The sequence below is a fragment of the Ornithodoros turicata genome, chromosome 5 (assembly GCF_037126465.1).
Source record: "Ornithodoros turicata isolate Travis chromosome 5, ASM3712646v1, whole genome shotgun sequence".
NCBI classification, from domain to species: domain Eukaryota; kingdom Metazoa; phylum Arthropoda; class Arachnida; order Ixodida; family Argasidae; genus Ornithodoros; species Ornithodoros turicata.
In genome coordinates, this window is record NC_088205.1 from 39,037,733 (window position 1) to 39,043,732 (window position 6,000).

Consider the following 6,000-nt stretch of genomic DNA (forward strand, 5'->3'; position numbering starts at 1 on the left):
GTGAAGTGCGGATAAATGTGCACTAAAAGCCTTTGAAATATAGACGCAACTATGAACTGAAATCTAGGTAGCCGAAGAAGCACATCACAGCCGACCGAGTGTTATCATTCGCTTTGCGGATTTGTTAAAATTGGGAGACAAGGGGCTCTTTTTTCTTTTTTTATGTGTTAATGAATAATTAAATTTACATTCCATTCAGCGAGCAACATAAAATGAATATAATTCGCCGCATTAGTTCGCTAACGATATCGTTCGCTGGATGCTAGTATTTCTCTACTATTGGTCAGACACAGGTTTTACAGGTGATCCGGACAAAATGTCCCTGGGCAAAACGTCCCCGGACAAAAGATCCCCAGACAAAATGTCCCCGGACGAAATGGCCCCGGACAAAATGTCCCCGGTTGCCCTCCCTCACTACGAAATGAAAGTTCCTGTTGCGTAGTTGTTGCTAGCTTCCGTGACTTTTTTGTCGTGGATTTTTTAATGTTTTATTTTAAAAGATTTATTTCGGCCTACAACCCTACCCACAGCTGGGCACACCCGCTACGCTACGCTATAGCGCCGTTTGACGAAAACTACCTTTCGTGATACTCTTCTTGCGGAGACGATTGCTCCTGGGGACATTTTTTCCTAGGGACATTTTTTCCCGGAGACGAAAATCCGGCCTCTCGGGCGAGCTTTGATTATATGAAATGACTTCTCCGTGATCATTCCTTCAGTTGGCAACTAGCGCTCAGATTCATCTCTGGAAACCCCCATTTTGTAATTTCATCAGTGTTTACCTACAAGAATAGTGATTCGCCTAAAATACGCATGAATTTGGCTCATATGGTGTTCAGTTCTTCAGCTTTTTCCACGACCGAATTCTACATTTTCAAGTTTGGATTGAATTAACTGAGACCACACCATCCAACACAACGAAATCTGGAGGGAAAAAATTACGCTTCAGAAGTTCTTCTAAAAAAAAAAAAAAAAGCATGTATTTTCTCGTCCCACATGATAAGGAGGTCGAAGTGCACTTTTTCCTACACTCAAACAATAACCTCTTATGTTGTCGATTGTATCTCATTACGGCCAAAGTCTCATTACGGCCGATAATTCTTTAATGCCCAAGTGTTTCATTATGGCCAAAGTCCCAATACGGCCGAACGTAGTCTCATTACGGCCGAAGATGTCTCATAACGGCCAAAAGTCAAAATGTGTTTTGTAACGTGCATTGACATGCAATGTTGCAGCCAGGTATGGATATACATTCCAGAGTGTATAAGCCATGCAGTGTGCCCTTAGGGCCCTTATCATATATATACGCATATTGTGAGACAATCAGTATGTTATCATACCACAGCACAATGCAGCATATTGTGTAATGTGTACACCCCAAAGGTAATGTTGATGTTGCTGTCAAGCAGCAGGCTACTATGTGGAGTTAGCTACTTGTGGAGAGCTAGATGAACATCGGCTGTGTTGTGACGTTTTTTTGAGTCGTCCTACAGTCACTGGCCAAGAAGGAACATTTATCTCAGTCGACGTCAGTTTATTTCCATTCGCTTTACAATGGTACTATTCTTGCTTCTGGAATGAGTAGACCTGCAAGAAGCGAGCAACCGTGAATAGGCTAGAGTATTAAAAAAAACAGGCATTTGACTCTACATGGCTAGTTTTAATGTGCACAAGCTGCATACATGTTGATATGTATCTGTTATTTCACACAAGGCTAACATAAATCTTCATCTAGACAAAAAAATGACAAGCCTTAAGAATGTGACTTCCAGGTAAACAAAATGCATGACCATGCGATGAATTTAGCTGCATTAGTTCATTCACTTAATGGAAACATGTGAATATGAAACAGTGATGCATTACAATTCATGAAATGATGCATGCATGACTTTTCTTTTTTCATTTCTTCTGATAGAAGTAGTGCACGAATTCACACTCGTGCACAACTACACAATTTTTCACTTCATAACAGAACCGTATGATACATTGGTAATCTTAACAGCTCACCTCTTCAGCCAAGACTCCCTGGGCAGCAACATCCTATTAGCCATGTTGTTGTTGTTTTTCTTTTTCGGAATCCTGTGCGTAGCCACATAACATTGTGGTGTCAGGACCACAAAGAAGAGACAACTGATTCCAAGGAAGGTCGGGATGAGAATCAATGTTTAATTCCCGCGCTCTCGCGGTTGTCGAGCGGACGATACCGATGAGAATGCAGAGGATGAAGACGATGCGCTACAGGTGTCCCCCCGCCGTCAGATGCGACGGAGGCGCATCGATGGAGCTGGGCCCTAGGAAACGCGCTTGGGGTTAGGGGCAGGCGAAAAGTCGACGGTCTGGAGGGCAAGGGGAAAGTCTTCGTTCTCCACGAAGGCCGGCTTGACGCGGTCGACCGAAACTGTGTCCTGGTGGCCGCCTAGGTCAAGTACCATGGTCTTGTCGGACCGGGAGATGACACGGTAGGGTCCTGTGTAGGAGGGGTCTAGGGACTTGCGAGGGGTTGGAGCCCGGAGGAAAACGTGTGTGGCCTCGGCGAGAGCGGCTGGAACGTAAGAGTTCCGGCCAGAAGGGAACCGTGGAGAACCAGGCCTAAGGGTCTTGAAGACGTCACGGAGGAGCGAGACGTACTCCGAGTGGCTTGTGGCTTGCGGCTGGTTTTCAGAGGAGATGGGAGGTTGTTGGGTGACGAGGTCGGCCGGAACGCGTAGGGGTGTGCCGAAAACGAGCTCGGCGGCGGAGCAACCTAAGTCCGGTTTGAGGCATGCTCGTACGTGCAGCAGAATGAGTGGGAGAGCGCTGGTCCACTTTTCGGGATGGCGAAGGGCACGGAAGCAGCTTTTCATCTGCCGGTGAAAACGTTCTACCAGACCATTGGCACAATGATGGTAGGCAGTAGTGCGTGTGCGCGTCGTGCCAAGAGGACCGCAGAGCTCATGGAAGAGGGAAGACTCGAATTGAGCCCCGCGGTCGGTGACGACTTGGTCAGGGGTCCCGTATCGGCAGATCCAAGCGTCGAGAAGAGCGCGGGCCACGGTTTCGGCACGCATGTCGATGATGGGCACCGCTTCGGGCCACCTGGTGAAACGATCCACCATGGTGAGGATGTAGCGGAAACCCGATGAGTGAGGTGGAGGACCGACAAGGTCGATGTGGATGATCTGGAATCTGCGGTCCGGTGGAAGGAACTTGCCGGGCGGTGGGCGCGTGTGCCGGACGATCTTCGTTCGTTGGCAGGTGATACAGCGAGAGGTCCAGACTTGGATGTCCTTGGCCATGCCCGGCCATACGTAGCGGTCACCGATCAGGCGTCTGGTTGCGCGAATACAAGGATGGGAAACGTCATGAAGGGCGTGGAAGGTTTGGCGGCGGAGACTGGATGGAACGAACGGCCGATGAACGCTGGTTGACACGTCGCATATGATGGTGGAGGCGGTGCCGGGAAGAGCGACCTCTTCCAACTGTAGCGATGTTTGCTGGGACGCTCGAAGCGCCCTGAGCTCTTTGTCGGCGCGCTGTTCAGATGCGAGACGTTCAAGCGAAAAGATTTCGGGCGGAAAGGCGTTGATACGGCTGAATGCGTCAGCGGGTACGTTAGCCTGGCCGCTGATGTGGGCGAACGTGACTTGGAATTCGCTAGGAAGGCTAGCTGCCGGATTTCCCGTAGTGAGTGGCTTTGACGGCTAGCTCGAAAGACGTGGACGAGTGGCTTATGGTCCGTATAAAGTATAAAAGATCGGCCCTCCAGAAAGTAGCGGAAGTACTTGACGGCAGCGAACGCAGCGAGGAGTTCGCGGCCGAAGGCGCTGTAGCGTTGTTGGGCCGGCGAGAGTTTGACGGAAAAGAAGGAAATGGGTTGCCACTGCTGGTTGATGTGCTGCTGGAGCACGGCTCCGATTGCTGAGCCGGACGCATCCACCGCTAGTGATGTGGGCGCATCATGCCGGGGGTAGATGAGCATGACGGCGTTGGCGAGTGCCTCTTTGGTAGCCAGGAAAGCGTCCTCGGCATCCGCCATCCAAGCAAAACCGGCCGCATGAGGAGACTTCTTGGGAGAACGCAGGAGGGCCTCGAGCGGCGCCAACACAGACGCGCAGTTCGGAATAAAGCGCCGGTAGAAATTGAGTAGCCCAAGGTAGCGTCGAAGCTGGCGCAGTGTAGCCGGTCTTGGAAATGCGCGGACGGCCTGTACCTTCGAAGGAAGCGGTCTGATGCCGTTGCAATCGAGGTGGTGGCCAAGGAATTCGAGGGACGCGGCTCCGAACTGGCACTTTTGCACATTGATTATGATGCCGTATTCTTCGAGGCGCGCGAAGAGCTGGCGTAAATGGAGGCGATGTTGTTCGGCGCTTTCGCTTGAGACGAGTAGATCATCCATATACGCAAACACGAAGAGTAGTCCCCTTACCACCGAATCAATAAAACGCTGAAATGCTTGGGCTGCGTTTTTCAATCCAAAAGGCATCCTAACGAACTCGAAGAGGCCGAATGGAGTCGTTACTGCTGTTTTATGGATGTCCTCTGGAGCCATGGGAATCTAGTGGTACGCCTTTGTTAAATCAATTTTGGAGAAGGTGGTGGAGCCCTGGAGGTTAACGGCGAAGTCCTGAATGTTGGGGAGTGGATAGCGTTCAGGTAGTGTGGTAAGGTTTAGCGCGCGGTAATCACCACATGGTCTCCAGTCCCCGGTCTTCTTGGGAACCATGTGTAACGGTGACGACCAGTTGTTCGAGGACGGTCTCACCACCCCGATGTCCATCATGTGTTGGAATTCCGCCTTGGCAATTACCAGCTTCTCAGGGGCTAAGCGGCGGAAACGAGACGAGACTGGTTGGCCGGAGGTTATGATGCGATGGACTACATCATGCTTTACGGGCTTGGACCAGTCGGTGGGCTGCGTGAGGGACGGGAAATCTTTCAGGAGCTCGGCATAAGGAGACTCGAGTGCGGAGAGGGACTCGGCTTAAAAAAGGGGGCTGAGTGAGCAGTAATCCCGTGCACCGCGAGGGAGGTAGTCGAGTCGACAAGTCGGCGCCGAGCGAGGTCCACTAAGAGGCCAAAGTGCTCCAAAAAGTCCGCGCCGAGGATGGGCTGGCTGACGAAGGCGATGGTGAAGAGCCATTTGAACTGCCGCCGGAGGCCAAGATCGATGGTAAGAGATTTTTGTCCAAACACCGGGATGCCCGTGTTGTTCACCGCGGTCAGGAACCAGATGGGGTTCTGATGACGCTGGGCAGCCGTTGCGGGAAGAACGCTGACCGCAGCACCGGTGTCTGCAAGCATCTTGAGTTTCGAGTTCCGGTCGGTCATGTAGAAGAGGCGACTGGGTGAGGGCTTGGGGTTGTCGCCTGTCGCCGCTAACGACGCCCCGCGCCGTTTCCCGGCCACTGGCACGGCGGAGTGCACTTGCGAGCAGAGGCACCGAAGTTGTAGTGGTACCAGCAATATGGGCAGTCAGCGGGGGGGTCGGACGGGCGCCTCGAGGCAGGGGATGGCGAGCGTGAGCGGCGGGCGAGGATCTTTGGAACCCCCACATGTGAGACGTTCTTCGATGAGGTGACGCAGCTCTTGAACTTCCTCGCGAAGCTGTGTAACGGAATCCTGTCCCGAGGGAGGAACTTCCGGTACCACAGGGATGGGCGCAGGAGCAAGCGTAGAGGAAGTCGTAGTCGGAATATGAGCAATACTGTCTCGCGATACCTCGGTTACTCTGTCTGCGACATCAGCGAGGGCCTTGAGGGTAGAGTCGGGCAGGGCCCCGAGCACCATACGAGTCTGGGGAGGCAGCCGGTTAAGGAAAAGTTCCTTGAAGAGTGATTGATCAAAGGTTGGGAGCCGCGTACCTAGAAGGCTAATTGGCTAGGGTTGCGATCGCCCAGTTCTTCGGCCGAGCGCAGTCGTCGCAAACGTTCGTGCTCCGAGGCCATTATTCGGTCCGTGACAGCCTTACGAAGAACGTCGTATGGGTTGGGCGTGGGCGGAGCAGTCAAAATATCCATGACC